Source organism: Pan paniscus, chromosome 9 (genome assembly GCF_029289425.2).
Source record: "Pan paniscus chromosome 9, NHGRI_mPanPan1-v2.0_pri, whole genome shotgun sequence".
NCBI classification, from domain to species: Eukaryota; Metazoa; Chordata; class Mammalia; order Primates; family Hominidae; genus Pan; species Pan paniscus.
Window position 1 is genome coordinate 24,586,877 of NC_073258.2, and position 16,875 is coordinate 24,603,751.

Here is a 16,875-nt window from a genome sequence, read left to right on the forward strand (position 1 = left end):
TCAAGGAACATGAAGTTAGACAGGAGATGTAAATTTAAGAGATCTGTTGTATGTCATGGCAATGAGCTAATAAATATATTGTGTAGCTGAAAATTGCTGAGAGTAGATTTTAAGTGTTTTCACCACAAAAAAGGTATGTGAGATAATATCTATGTAGAATAGCTTGATAGAGTCATTCCACAATGCATACCTATATTAAAGCATTATATTGGACACCATAAATACATGCACGCTTTACTTGTCCACTACAAAGAAAGAAAGAAACCTCTAATATAAATTGTTACCTAAGGGTGGTAGATGGAGCCTTAAAAAGAAAAATGGAAATACATCTTCTTTGATAGTAATGTTTTGATTTTTGAACCCTGTAAATATTTTAAACATAAAAAAGAGAGATCAAAATTTTTTAAAAAAATCACACTAAATGTTGGAAATTAAACAAACTGAACAAAAGAAAAATAATTATTTCAAGTGATTTGGTGCATAGTATTCTGTGTATCCTTAGTGCGGTATGTTCTAAATATAAAAAGAACTGCAAAAATACCGCAAACTTCACTCTGTAGTTTTATTGTTGTTAGTAGAAATGTTGGTATTTTGAGTTTGAAACTATTTCATTTATACAAACACATAAATATGTTTATATTAGGAATGAAAATTATCAATTAAAAAATAAAAATGTAAAATAAGTTTTTTAAGCTGTAATATTAAATTTGAAAGAGAACTGTCCACATGAACTCATGATTATTTAACGTCTTGCACGTATCTACTGAAAGTGTCAAGAAGAAATTAGAACCTATTATAAATAAGGACATGTAGCACCCAGATCTTGGCTTCTAAATAGGTCTCCCCATTAAAAAAAAAAAAAAAAAAAAAAAAAAAGATTGACTCCAAGTTTATGGAAGAAAATAAGATAAACCTTAAATTCATTTTTAAGGAGAAAGGAAAATTTAAGCACTGATGGATCATGTCAAAAGAGTCTGAGACAAGCCTGTGCAATGTGGCAAAACCCTGTCTCTACAAAATACTACACAAATTACCCAGGCGTGGTGGCGCTCACTTATAGTCCCAGGTATTTGGGAGGCTGAGGTGGGAAACCTCTTGAGCCAGGGTGGGGCTTGTGGGGACGGGTCGGGGAGGGGATTTGCAGTTAGCCAAGATCATGTCATGGCACTCTAGCCTGGGTGACAGAGCGAGACTCTGGCTCAACACACACACACACACACACACACACACACACACACACACACACACACACACACAGAGTCAGCCTGAAGGAGAGCCTTATGGCCAAAGCTGAGAAAGTTTGAGCATCAAAAAACATACTAACTATATATTATTACAGCACATTGAATATATATATATATATATATATATATATAGTCTATAAAACACTTAAAAAGAGAAAAATTAAAGAATGTCAGCTAATAAACTTGGAAGAAGTGATTTTAAAAATCACTATTTTGGGCCGGGCGAGGTGGCTCATGCCTGTAATCCCAGCACTTCAGGAGGCCGAGGCAGGCGGATCACCTGAGGTTGGGAGTTCGAGACCACCCTGACCAACATGGAGAAACTCCATCTCTGCTAAAAATACAAAATTAGCCGAGTGTGGTGGCACATGCCTGTAATCCCAGCTACTCAGGAGGCTGAGGCAGGAGAATGGCTTGAACCCGGGAGGCGAGCTTGCGGTGAGCCGGAGATCGCGCCACTGCACTCCAGCCTGGGCAACACGAGCAAAACTCTGTCTCAAAAAAAAGAAAAAAAAATCATTATTTTTCAGTCCTCTCATTTATTATCTGTGAAAGTATTGTCATTAATTGTTAAATATACTATATAGTAAAAGGGTTTGTGAGCAGAGAATATTTACACGGTGCCAAAGTATCACTTCACATACGGCTTGCTAATTGCAAAGAAAACTATGTATTTTTACAATGGAAAAATCTTATGGTTATCCACCTTTTCCTGATCATCAAACTTAGCATCACTAATTGTGGAACAACTTAAGATCATATTATACAATAAGATATAAAAATATAGTACAGAGCATAACATCTGAGGTATGTTTAGACTTCTAGTTTATAGGAACTCTAGGACATAGAAGCACAAACACAGTGAGGAACAATGAAACCAATGCAGAATATAGTATACTCCTATAAGACCTATAGCCATAAAAAATTAAATGTAATGAAAAATGGAGGAGGAATGCTGTTGTAGATTAAAAGAGAACATGAGCCTTGATATAATATTGATATTTAAAAGTAACACAAACTATAGACTTCAGGGTAGCTGAAGATAATAGTAGTGCCACCAGTCTGTCAATATTTTCTTCCAAAACAATACAAAACAGCAAAAAGAGAAAAGTAACTGTATACAAAATGCATGCTTTAGCATATCTTGAAGAAAGAGAATGGTTGAAATTTCACATTAACTGTGAGTAAAGGTAGAGAAGTCGCCAAATCCCAGTTAATGATCTTTCATATTCCTGCTCTACACCCATCCTACAGCAAGACTTTACTGTGAACGAAGTTAGACCAGAAAGAAACAAATGGAAAAACCACAGGGAAGACAAAATGGAAGCTATCAAAGGGGCCTAAGGTTGATGTAAAAGTGCTGCCCCCAAATTGAGTACATCAAAGCCTAAAAATACTCGAAAAGTGTCTGGGCAGATCAGAACACAGAATGCAAGGAAGGGAGTTCAAAGAATGTGCTACTTCAAAAGAGCCTCATAACCATGACTCAAAATCCAAAGACACTGGATTGGCAAAAGATTGGTAAAGTTGATTTTGTAAAAATTTTTAAAAATGCATTACAAAGGTACCATAAGGGAAATGACCAACTGGGAGAAAATATTTGCAACTTAGACAAAGGACAAATATCTCTATTTCATAAAGAACCCTAAAAATTAAAGTACAGAGGACTGAGGGCCTATAGAAAAAATGGGACAAAGAAATGAACAGATAATTAATGAAAAATATATAAAAATGGTCCTCAAATATATGAAAAGTGTTGAACTTATAATTAGAGGAATGCAAATTGAAACAACACTGAGGCAGAATTTTTCACCTATCAGATTTGTAAACATTTAAGTTTGATGACGAATTTTTTATGAGGCTATGGGGAAAAAGGCACTCTTTTATGTTCCTAGTGAGATATAAACTGTACAACCCACTGAGAAGATAATTTATCGTTTAGCTTTTTTTTTTTTTTTTTGAGACGGAGTCTCGCTCTGTTGCCCAGGCTGGAGTGCAGTGGCGCGATCTCGGCTCACTGCAAGCTCTGCCTCCCGTGTTCTTGCCATTCTCCTGCCTCAGCCTCCCGAGTAGCTGCGACTACAGGCGCCCACCACCACGCCCGGCTAATTTTTTGTATTTTTAGTAGAGACGGGGTTTCACCGTATTAGCCAGGATGGTCTCGATCTCCTGACCTCGTGATCCGACCACCTCGAACTCCCAAAGTGCTGAGATTACAGGTGTTAGCCACCGTGCCCGGCCTATCGTTTTGCTTTTATTCCATTTGGGGGTTCTATTCTACATCCTGAGTGATTTTAATTTTTTTTTATTTCAACGTTTGTGAAATATTATCATGGTTATAACACCCAACAAAACTACATATGCATTTATTTTTTTCACCTAGCATTTCTTCTTCTAGAAATCTATCCTAAAGACATATCTTGAACAATACAAAAATACATATGCAATAGGTTATTCTTTACAGCACTGTTTATAATTGCAAAATATTAAAAACAGTATAAATGTTCATACATAGAACAGTGAGTGCTTAAGTAAACTAACACATCCACACAATGGAATATTATTCAGTTGTGTAAAAAAGAATAAAGAGATCTGTCTGAATGGATATGGAATGATTTGCAAGATACACAGTTATGTAAGAAAAGCAAAATCCAAAAGAGGTCCTGTGGTGTGCTACACTTGGTGCAAAAGCGAATTGGATAAAAAACAAATATATACGTGTATCGTATACCTGCTAATTTTTGCAAAAGAAATAGAAGAATAAACCAGAAACTAATGATATTACTTACCTACAGGAAATGATGAGAATAGAATAAATATTGGGTAGAAGGGATGATGAGGAACAATGTTTCTCCAGGCATACCTTTTCAATACCTCTGACTGTTATAAGTATGGTAATATTTCACAAACCTTGAAATTAAAAAAAAAAAGAAGTCCATCAGGATATAGGGTAGAAACTCCAGGTGGAATACAAATTTAAAAATAAACAACTATATTAAAAGTGAATAATAAATCCACTTTACAGGGCATGGGGAAGAAAAAAAATAACCTAAGTACCTGGAAAACAATGTAATTTGACTCTATACTGTAAGGCTAAATACAGAAAGAAGTATACTTACATATTATACTCTAGTTAGTAAATGTCTTTCTCACAGGAATATGGCCTGGCAATTCTGAAATCATTTCTGTATATACTAGAATTGAAAAATAAGTAAATATAATGTGGCTAATGAGAATAGGGGTTTATCACTGTCAGAGAAAGAAGTTATAAATAACAGAAAGAGAAAAGCAGAAATGAACTCTACAGTTTTAAGTTGGAACTAAAGGTAACAAAATACTCATGATAGATTAGATAAATGATAGACAAATATAAAAAATGTAGATGTGCATATTTTAATGTACATGCATATATTTTCTAGTTATGTTCTCTGAGAGAGCACAGGAAACAATGACACTACAGTAGTGCTGACTACAATCTAGCCTGAGTGGACTCTGGTGAAAAATATTTGATTCTAAAGGCTAGAGCAGAGAGAATACAAAAGGAGTCTCAAACATTTTTTGGTGACAGAAAGTAAGAGAGTCCTCAAGGATGGGACGTGTCAAAGGACACAGAAGTCAACCTGAAGGAAGTCCTAATAGCTAAACTTGGAAAAATTAGAGCAACAAAATTAATAATAATAATAATAATAATAATAATACCCAGTAGTTAACACTGATACAAACAAATAATTGAATAAATGAACAAATGAGGGAAAATATATTGAAGAATTCCAACTAATAAATTGGAAGGAATCAGAGAGGCAAATCATATTAAACATAAACCACAGAAATAATTGTTAAAGGCTAAAATTAATAGGAGAAAGCATGATAAAAATAGGACATTTGAAAAGACTTAAAGTATCACCACCCACAATGTATTTATTTAATTCAAAGAGAAAAAAATAACAACTTTGCAATAGAGAAACTTGTCATACACAACTTTAACCCAGTAATCAAGATTAACATCACCAGTAATAACACATATTAATATCATGTATCCCACTATAAGGCACTGAGGACACATCAGTACTTTGGTATTCTTGCCAAAAAGGCATTACCTCAATCTAATTATGAAAAAAAAATCAGACAAAGTCAAATTGAGATACATTCTACTAAAGGATTAAATCATCAAAACAAAGAATGAACAGCTAACTGACAGATTAGAGGAGAGTAAAGAGACTTGACAACTACTAAATGAAATATAGGATCTGGGGCTGGATCTTAGACTTGAAAAAGGACATCAATGAGAAAACTAGTGAGATGAAAATAGGTGTAGAGTGTAGCTAATCCTATTGTATCAATGTTAATTCCCTGCTTTTGAAAATTGTACTACAGTTGTGTAAGGCACTAATATTAGAGAAAGCTGGGTAAAGGGTAGCACTATAGATGCAATTCTTCTGTAAGTCTGAAATTATTTCAAAACATAAAGTTTAAAAAAACTAATGACATTTTGTGGACAATTGGAGAAATGTGAACATGGATTATGAGACAGTATTCCTCACTGTTAATTCTGATAAAGGTATTTTGGTTAAATAGGAATAATACCATTATTCTTAAAAGATGCACATTGAAGTAGGTAAGGCAAAGTGACATGATATCTAAAACTTAATGTCAAATGACTCCTCAATTACGTACTAAAGAGATTAAAAAAATGACTCAAATTATTAAAAACTATTTAATCTAAGTAGTGAGTACACTGACATTTAGTTATACTATTTTCAAGCTTTTGTACTTTTGAAAATTTTTAAAATAAAAATTTGGTTTAAAAAAATCACACAATTACCCTTTTTATTCCACATGGATGTTGTAGCCAGAAAAATATAGGTTAAAAAAAGAAAATATGTATAACTCATAAAGCAATCAACAAAACTGTTATTTGTATCTATATCTAGCAATTTACGTGGAATACAGGGGTTGAAGGAACTTATTAAACATGATGGAGCCACAAAAATCTAGACTAAAAAACCTCCATAGGACCAATAACTGGCTTTCTTTCACAAATAAATTACCAGCAGAAAGAAAAGAGGTGGAGGGAAATGTATGAAAAACAACAACTACAACAAAAACTTAAGAAACCTATCACTCATGTATGCATCTTCTTTAGATCCTGATTTGAGCAAACTTCAAGAAAGGAAGGAAGAGGAAAAGGAGGAAGAATAGGAGGTTCGGAAGCAGGAGGAGAAGGAGGAGAGAAAAGAGAGCAAGACAAAGAAAGGAGGAAGAGAAAGCTGAACAGCAGTAGAAAAATTAGGAGGAAAACATATTTGAGCCATGACTATCTAGTGTTTACTTCAAAATGAATGATGAATTATTTTTAATGTTAGGTATCATAATGGTATTAATGGCCATGACTTTGAGAGCACACGTCTTTTAAATATACACCCTAAATATTTGCAGGTGAAATGACATGATGCCTGGGATTTCCTTCAAAATTATCCTGGATAATTTTGGGGGTGGGCAGGTGAAATCAGAGGGGATAAATAAAACAAGATTACAAGCTGTTCATATTTGTTGAAGGCCAGTAAGGAGATTTACTAAAATCTCCTTACTGTATCTATTCAGTAAATAGATTTTAAATGCTATTCTTTCCCCTTTTGTATGTGTTTGAGTTTTTTTACAATAAAGAGTTTTTAAAAAGAGCACAAAAACTGCATACATCTGACCAGCAATTTCATTCTAGAAATCTACATTACACAAATACTCAAATTTGTAAATTGTAGATATAAAGGTGTGGGTAGAAGGTTGATAGTGCAAGTATATTTTATTCATTGCAGTGTTGTTTGTAATAGGCAAATATAGGAAATAACCTAACAATAATTAGTTTTAAAAATAATATTATGGGATATAACACAATCCATTCATTAAAATTAACATAAGTATTCTACTATATTTGTCGAGTTAAAAACTAGCTACAAAACTGTACATATAGTGTAATCTCATTTGTGTACAGTTGAATTCCCAATTTAACTCACACTAGAAACTCAACATCAGCGGCAAAAATGTTTTAATTCTTATCTTGATTGCCACCTGCTGGTCAGTATGGGGAAATACAATTTTAAAAGTTCATAAGGTTTCCAACTTGGTTGGATCCAAAGAAATGAATAGTCCCTTTAGGTGGTTTTCGGTAATTCCTAAATGAAAGTGCTTAGTTTCTTGAAGAACCTGCATCCCCCTCATGCTTCTGTGGTAAATATGGTGTCCCAGTTTATTAACAGGAGGAAAATGGTATGGGAAAAGATGGGCCTCTGGTATATGAAAATGGACTGTGTACAAGCTGCAGGTGCAGGCCACCACTGTTATTTGGGCAAAATAGCCCTTGTAGGTCTGGTCACTGAGAACCTTACTGGCATCCTATGACAATCAAATCTGTAGTATATTCTTTTTACTTGGATAATACTTATCGAGAAAAGCAACTATATTCCTCTTGCCAAATCTACTCTCCTTAGGTTTTGCTAGCTAAAAGCTCCTGGGTTTATGCTATGTGCCTCATATATACCCTGGTCCAGTGTTCTGCTATCAGCTTCTCTAGATAGCGCCTTCATTCTTCCACAGTGCATTCAATGGCAGTTTCACAGGTTCTCAGCTTAGGGTCCACTGAACACAAAAAATTGAAGAAGGCTTGTGGAGGACAACGATATATTTTTATCTGATCGTACCCACCCACTCCTCCTTGCTGTTATACTGAGCTGACCCATATTTATGTGAAGTCCTCTGTACAACTTCTGGTTTCCTACTGGATACCCCAGCTGGAAAGCTGGGCAACTACCTCCCTGCTTTCAGTGTTCCCCTGCTTGTTGTAGAAAGTGCAATAAGGATGCGGGTGCAGTGCTGTATTTAGGATATGATTCTAGGGAGTGAGCAAGAGAGAAAAGGAATAAAGCAAGTGTTTATCTGTGGGTTATCACTGTGGGAAACCAGAGGTATGTCCCACTGAGAAGCCCTCTGAAAGACTGGTTGAAATAAAGCTCAGAAGTATCACACACAAGAGAAGAGCAAGATGGGGATTTTATCCACTGCTCCAATCCCTCATAGATTGAGGGTTGATTCTGGGAATGATAAGTCCTCAGCAGTCCGAGATGTCCCAACCAGCCAAGTACATTCCCATGGCTAGAAAAAAATCATTAAGGTAAAAAGATGTAAGTACATACCCGGGGTAAAATGCCATCAGTCATTATGGAAATTGTCCCCTGAAGCTACAGATAAACTTTAAGTTTGCAGCTTTGGGTGGGACACAAATGGCATCTGCTGACATCCTCATACTTTATTAGGGAACATATTCTGCTCTGGGCTGAAGCCTAGAAAGAGGAAAGAGAAAAAAATTTGTTTCTCCTACTGCTCAATAATTAAAGAATTTATTTTTGTCTTATTCTGAACTTCAAAACCTCAGAAAACAGGAAGTATTTTTTACAACGAATTTAGCAGCAATATATGATCTAATTTAATTTATAATCTAATTTTAGAGATCTATGTCTTATCAATATGCTATTCTGCTTCTGACTTCACCTTTATTATCACTATCCTCTATCAGTACAAGCAGTGAGACATCTTTCTACTGTGTTATACCTTGTTTCTTCCCAGTTCTACATCCAGTCTTATTTAGGATTTAAATACCAAACCAAGATTGACTTCAACTATACACTGGAAGAACTCTATGGGTGATTTCTCTAGGCTTAGCTCTTGATTTGTTAAATGGAAGCTGAATGAATTTATTTTTTTAAAAGACAGCCTGTGGAGATGTAAATACATTCCATAGAATTCACCCATTTAAAGCCTTTTGGCTATGAAGAATAATGCTGATTTAAACATTCATGAACAAGTTCTTTTGTGGACATAGTTTTCATTTCTCTTGGCTATATACCAAGGAGTGGAATTTCTGGGTCAAATGGTAAATCTATGTTTAATCATTTAAGAAACCAAATAAATGTATTAGATACCTATCCTTTTACTATATATAATGCCTTTATTTTATGATTATTAAAGTCCTATAAACTGCATCTTGCGTCCTTGAAACTGAATATTACCTTATACTTTGTCTTTAAATTCTTTTTTGAATAAATTTTAATTACCCTGACTGGACAAACATCTTACTCTAAGTTAAATATTGCATACTTAGAAATATGGAAAAGTACACAAATAATTTTCAAAATATTGTTCTCTATATGTATGTAAATATATATATCAGTGTCTGTATGAACTTAAAAGAAGTTTAATAAGAATACACACTAACATATCAACAGTGGCTTCTACAGAGTAGGATGGAGGTACCTCCATTATTCATTTTCTGAAATTAGTTGTTGTTTTAATTTTATTACAAGAAGTATATAATAGATTCATTTTAAAAGGCTAGGTGATATGAATATATATTGAAAATTAGCCAAAATGTTATAAAATTCAAATATTTCTCTAGAATGAACTCACATATTTAGAACACATTAGGTGAATGCCTTGAAGTGATACCTTAACTGAGTTACAATTTTAAATTTGAAAACTAAAAATATCCCAGTTAAATTTGCACTGCCTTGCTCTAAAACTATTGTTGAAATCATAGACTATTAAGCTATTAAGCTTTTTAGTAATTTCTGTGTATAGTCCGTTCCAAAGTATTTTTAAACTAAAAATTAATGTCACAGCCTTTGTGGGGCTGCTAAGGAATCTTGGAAACATGATTTTCTCTTGGCTTTGGAAACTAGAAAGCTCAAGAACCAATTCGATGGCATAACTTACCAACTCATTTCATCATCAACATTGTCATAATCATTGTCGTCATCATCATAGCAACCATTCCCTGAACGTTTATTGTGTTGCATACACTGGTCCAGAACCTTAAGGCAGACGATCTATTTCATCTTCTCAAGAAATCTATAAGATAGGTTTAATTATTATTATTTCATGCTCAAAATCACTAAGGCACAAGATATTTAGTATTCCGCTCAAAGTTATGTAATTCATGTCAGAGCAAGAATTTAATCCAAGTTAGTCTTACTCCAAAATTCATCTTATTCATTAAAGAGGACTTTTTAAGTTACAAACAACAGAACACCTCAACCAAGTTAGCTTTTAAAAAATGTACAATAAATATACATTTTATTATATACAATCTAGAAAGATAACAAGAGTGTATCTTTTACCTCACCTTACAGCTCTATAAGTTCTTAAATTCTCTGCCACAATCTAGTCTGAAGTATGTTGATCATCTTGTAAAACACAGAACATTATATTGGTCCACTATATTGGTAATATCATGTTTATTAAATTGTTAAGCAAAAAATAGCATATTTTTTATGCTGACATAGATAAGTTTGTTTTAACATTTATATGAAAATGCTCAGGAGCTAGAAGAGATAAAACCATTAAACTTTGCTTGAAGTTAAGGCTTAAAAGACAGCTGCAGTAATCAAGACAGCATGATATTGGTGGAAGAATAAAAACATATATTAAAGAAATATAATCAATAATCCAGAACTAGACCCACATAAATATGCCCAAATGATTTTTGAAAATGGTGCCAAGCAATTAGATAGAGGAAGGATAGCTTTTTCAATAAATGCTGCTGGAACATTTTGACATCCATAGGCAAAAGAAAAAGAAAGCCTTGCCTGAGTAAAAGCATAAAACTTTTAAATAAAAAATAGGAGAAAATTTTCAGAACCTAAGATTAGAAAAATTAGTGTTAAACCTTACAACAAAACCATGATCTGCAAAAGAAAGGTTGAATAAATTAGGCTGCATCAAAATTAAAAGATTTTGTTCTATGAAAGACCTTGTAAAGAAGATTAAAAGACAAACTACATATTGGGCAAAAATATTTGTAAACCAGATATTCTACAAAGTACTTATATATAGAATATAAAAATCTCTCAAAGCTACAGTCAAAAAAGAAAAGAACAATTCCATTAGTGAGTGGGAAAAAGACATTTTGCTTAAGAGAGTGTACAGATGACAAATAAGCACATGAAAAGATGTTCAGCATCATTCATCATTAGATAAATGTGAATTAAAACCACAATGACACATCACAACACACCCATCAGAATAGCTAAAATAAAAAACAGTAATAACACCAAATACTGGTGAAGATGTGAAGAAACTGGATCATTCTGATTGTTACTGAATATCTGAAATGATATATATATTCAGGAAAACAGTTTTTCAGTTTCTTATAAAATCATATATTTACAATAAAACTCAGCAATTGCATACTTGAACATTTATGCAAGAAAAAAACCACTTAAACTTTTGCACAAAACTAGTACATGAATGTTCATACCAGCTTTATTCATATTAGCCCCATAGTGGAAAAAACCCAAATATCATTCATGTGTGAATGGGTAGGCAAACGTGGTACATCCACACAGTGGAATACTACTCAGCAGTGAAAAAGGAACTGCTATTGATACACCAGCAACAACTTGAATGGACCTCAAGTAAATTGGGTTGAGTAAAATAATCCAGCCTTCAAAAGTTAGATAGCATTTGATTCTATTTATATCATAGTATTGAAATTATAAAATTATAAGGATAGAGAAAAGATTGGTGGCTGTGAAGGAAATGGAGATAGGTTGTACCTATAAGAGGAGGACTTGAGGAATCTTTATTAGGCAACTCTTTTATATTTTAACTGCGGTGGTGTTCACATGAATATAGATCCCTAGTACATCAAGAATCCACAACTGGAAGTCCTGATCAAGAAGACTTAAATGCATGTGTACCTAATAACAGAGTTTCAAAGTTTTTAAAGCAAAAATACATAGAACTAAAACAAAAATGAGAGACTTATAGTTGAAGTTGTTAATACTTGTATCTCAGTAATTTATAGAACAAGTATATAAAAAATTAGTTAAGACATAGAAAACTTGAAAAATACTATCAGCTGATTTAATTTCTATTATATCACTGTAATTAAAAGGGCAGAAACCTAATTTTTTTGAAGAATATGTGGATTCTTTACTAAGATAAACTGTATTCTGGGCCATTAAATAGTCTTAATAAATTTAAAATAATTAAAATTATACAAAACAGTCTGGTTATAATATAATTGAATAATGTATATTACAAAAAATCTAGAAAATTCCAACAAATTTGAAAATTAACACACTTTTAAATTACCTATGACTCAAAACAAAATTTAAAATATTTGGAACTGAAAGCCAATGAAAACACAACATAATTAAATTTGTGGGGTATGGTTAGAGACATGGCTGAGGTAAAATTTATAGCTTTAATTACTTACATTGGAAAAGAAGACACAAATCAATGACTTACGGTTTCTCCTTGAGGTGTAGAAGAAATTAAATTAATCCCAAGATAAGTGGAATTAAATAATAAAGAGGAGTCAATAAAATATACAATGGGCAAACAATTGGGAAAATCATTCAGATTAAAAACTGGTTCTTTTAAATGATCAATAAAATTGATACCCTTCCCATCAGAAAGATTAATGGAAAAAAAGGAGAGAAGGCATTAAATTGCTTGTATCAGAAACAAAGAAGGGAATATCATTACAGTTTCAAAAAGATGTATTGATTTTTACAAAAGTGTCAACAATATTTAAAAGATATTAAGAAAATATGAAAAATTTGTAATCATAAATTTATGAATTTAGATGAAATTATAATTTTTTTTTTGAGACGGAGTCTTGCTCTGTCACCCAGGCTGGAGTGCAGTGGCGTGATCTCGGCTCACTGCAAGCTCTGCCTCCTGGGTTCATGACATTCTTCTGCCTCAGCCTCCCAAGTAGCTGGGACTACAGGCGCCCGCCACCATGCCCGGCTAACTTTTTGTATTTTTCTTACAGATGGGGTTTCACCATGTTAGCCAGGATGGTCTCGATCTCCTGACCTCGTGATCTGCCCCCTCAGCCTCCCAAAAGTGCTGGGATTACAGGCGTGAGGCACCGCTCCCAGCCCTAGATGAAATTATTAAAGCACTTAAAAACACAAATTCCAAAACTTGCACAAAGACAAATATAGAAAGGTGTAATAGTTTATAATCTATTAAAAACATTGATTTTGTAATCTAAATTCTCCCCACAAAGAAAATTAGAAGCCCAGATGGTTTCATTGGTGACGTCCATCAATCATAAAGCAAGATATAATAGTCTTATATATGCTCTCTCAGAAAATAAAAGAGGGAATAGTTTCCAACTTATTTTGTAAGTCCATAAAATATGGTGTTACTCTCAATACCAAAACTAAAAGAAAATATTACAAAAACATAAAAGTACTGGCTTACATCCTTCATTAACATAGAAACAAAAATTCTTATCAGCAACATACACATATTATAATATATCATCACTGAAAGAGGTTTATCCCAAAGTGTGAGGTTGATTTTATATTCAATATTTAATCAATGAAATTAGCAATACTTAAAGGATAAGGGAGAAAAACTACGTGATTATATTAATTAAGATCCGGGAGAAAAAATATCTATGACAAAAATTCAACACCCACTCCTGGTAAAAATGCTCAGCAAACTAGAAATAAAAGAGAACTTCTACAATACAAAAATATGCAATGAATATTTTAAAAATAAACTTTTGTCAACAGACGTGCACTGAGAAAAGTTAAAGTGCCACATACTGAAAAAATAAAAACAAAACAAAAACTTCTACCAGATGGAAGCTTAGATCTACTCAAATGGTAAGAAACATTGGTATACAGAAATCGATTTCATTTAAAATAGCAGTGTAACATGAAATACTTAGAGATACATAATAAAATATGGGTAAGACCTGTAAACTGAAAACTACCAAATATTGCTGGTAAAATTAAGAATAACATACATAAATGAGTAAGATATACAATGTTTACAGGTTGGGAGAGTCAAAATTGACAGAATGTTAATTCTTCCCAAATTGATCAATAGATTTATTATGTAACCAGTGAAAAGTCTGGAAGGCTGTTTTAGTGTGTTTTGCTTTGTTGTTAGAAACTAAGAAACTCATTCTTAAGTTTATATTTAAGGGCCTAGGAAAACTAAATTATGATGAACTTTGCACTACCTGATATCAGAACTTAAAGTATAACTTCAGTAAGAAACACAGTGTGATGTTGGCATAAAGACAGGCATATAAATAAATAGAACAGGACCTGGAGACAAAAATATAGACCTATACTTAAATTGTGTATCTATTTCTATAAAAGTGTCAAAAAAATTCAATAGGGAAATGATACATTATTAAACAAACTGCTACAATAATGGGATATTCACATGGAAGCAAATGAGTCTCAATCCTTACACTCTATACAAAAATTAAGTTGAAATATATGACGCCAAATTTAAGAGTTAAAGCTTGAACTTTCAGAAGTAAAAGCACAGGAGAAAATCTTTGCATCTTTGGCTACATAAAAATTTCCTAGAGAGGTCACACACATTAAAAGAACCCAAATCATTAAAGAAAATGGTAAATTTAACTTTATCAAACTTAATAATGCTTGCTGTTTCAAATACACCATATTAATAAAGTTTCTCCAGAGAGGTAGATCCAGTAGAAGGGGAGAGAGAGAGAGGAGAGAGAGAGAGGAGAGAGAGAGGAGAGAGAGAGGAGAGAGAGAGGAGAGAGAGAGGAGGGAGAGAGGAGAGAGAGAGGAGGGAGAGAGGAGAGAGAGAGAGAAAGAGGAGAGAGTGGAGAGAGAGAGAGAGAGAGAGAAAATATATGGGGAATTGGTTCACACAATTAGAGAGGCTGAGAAGTCTCAAGATATGTTGGCTACATCATAAACATCATATTTCATCCATACATTATCCCTGTATTTCATGTATTATTATCCCATTGACTGAAGAGGGAAATTTAGCCAGAGAGGTAAAATCATCTACCCAGGTATTGTTGTAAATTTCAGAAACAGAATTTGGACTCAGGATGAAGCGAAACTTGTTCTTAACTACTATGCTACATTTTTCACCACATGTCCACCTACATGAGTTTCTTTATTGGAGACATTTCTAAAGAAAAAATTCTTTGACAAAATTCTAATATTATCTTCTGCTAGAACAGGTTGTTTTAAGGGATATCATATCCTATTCCAGAAAACTTTCTTCATCTCCAGACTCAGAATGTTTGAGTCTGTTATTGCCACTCTATTTGTCAGAAATGTTTCTAAGAATATTCCTTCTAGACTTCTACTTGGGCAAAACATAAGCCTTTCTTAGAAACTCCGAGCCTAAGTTAAGTGGGATCAGGAGGAGAAAATCTACATTATGATTATGTGCTGGGCACTATGTTAAGAACTTCACTGACAGGAATTGGCTGTGTCCCCACCCATATCTCATCTCGAATTGTAACTCCCACAATTCCCACCTGTCATGGGAGGAACCTGGTGGGAGATGATTGAGGAAGCACATAGATTCTGAAGAGCCATTCAAACAATGATAGGCTGAAGTACCACAGACAAAAATTATTCCTGAGGGTAGGCAGACTATTTGTGTGGGAGGAGTTACCCACCTGATGCATTGGGAGTTGGTTGTGTCTATAGTATCGCTAAATTTTACACAGGTGAGGTTTGAGGTATGGGTTATTTCCAGATTAGAGACAAGAGGTCCTACTAAAACGGAAGTGGTGCTTATTTCTGTGCTGAAGTTCAGGTACAGGGAATGAAATGTACGGCCTGAAGTGCAGGGGGAGGCACATCCAACAGTTAGTAGGGTTTTAGGCCAAGACCTCATGGAGCCCAGTGAGGGAGTGAGGGTAGTATTAAATAGGCTTACCAGGTGAGTATGGGTATGGAGGGTTTCATGTAGTTTTGAGAGATCTAGTCCTTTGTAGGGGTTAGGGGTGCTATGTACCACGGTCAGTTGGGAGATTACTTCCTTTACGTGTTTTTCTCTTGCCTCATCTTGAACTCCACCCCCATCAGACATACCGGTATGAGTGAAGTTAAGTCCAACAGACAGTGGCTCCAAGTCCTCAAGGACAACTAGGATTAATCATTTTCCCTGTCCAATAATGAGTATTTGCATGCATGCAAAGAGTGGCAGAGTTACAGCATTTGTGGGGCATATGGGTGTGGGCAGTGAAGGTGGGGTTTCCCTTAGATAAACTCCTATATGATGGGGCATCAATATTGCCAGGAAGCCGCATTCTCCATAGAAACTATTGGTAAGGGGAGCTACTGGTCATACATCGGCATGGAGGGGGTGCAGTGAGAGTGAAAGAGGGTAAGAGAACAGTAAAGAGAAAAATATGATAAGGGAGGGCCATGGGGTTTTACGATTTTAGTTACTTTCCTCACAGTTCTCTGACAGCCACAAGTCTCCTTTAGCAGTGAATATGCCATTCACATCATGAGATGTCCACACAGTAAGATCTCTTCCCTGTATTATTTTAACTGCTTCAGATACTAAGACTGCTACTGCCACGACTACCTGTAGACAAAGAGGCCAACCCTTTGCCACTACATCAGTTTCCTTACTTAGGTATGCCACGGATTGCAAGCTCATCCCTCGGATCTGTGTAAGGACTCCTAGAGCTATTCCTGTTTTTTCTGTGACATATAAAGAAAAGTCTTGTCCTGTTGGCAAGCTTAACACTGGGGCTTGGGTTACGGCCTTCTTTAGGGCCTGGAAAGCCACTTCTGCTTCAGGTGTCCATTTT

At 34.3% G+C, this 16,875-nt stretch overlaps 1 long non-coding RNA gene across 1 annotated transcript; it reads right to left on the reverse strand.

The window, feature by feature from the left end:
• Positions 1-429: 429 nt before the first annotated feature.
• On the reverse strand, positions 430-10,142 carry LOC117974876 (uncharacterized). Its single transcript, XR_008620123.2, has 4 exons — positions 10,008-10,142; positions 8,432-8,578; positions 4,034-4,154; positions 430-1,735 (listed from the first exon to the last, which is right to left on the reverse strand). It is a non-coding gene; the product is annotated as an uncharacterized LOC117974876 (long non-coding RNA).
• Positions 10,143-16,875: the final 6,733 nt, after the last annotated feature.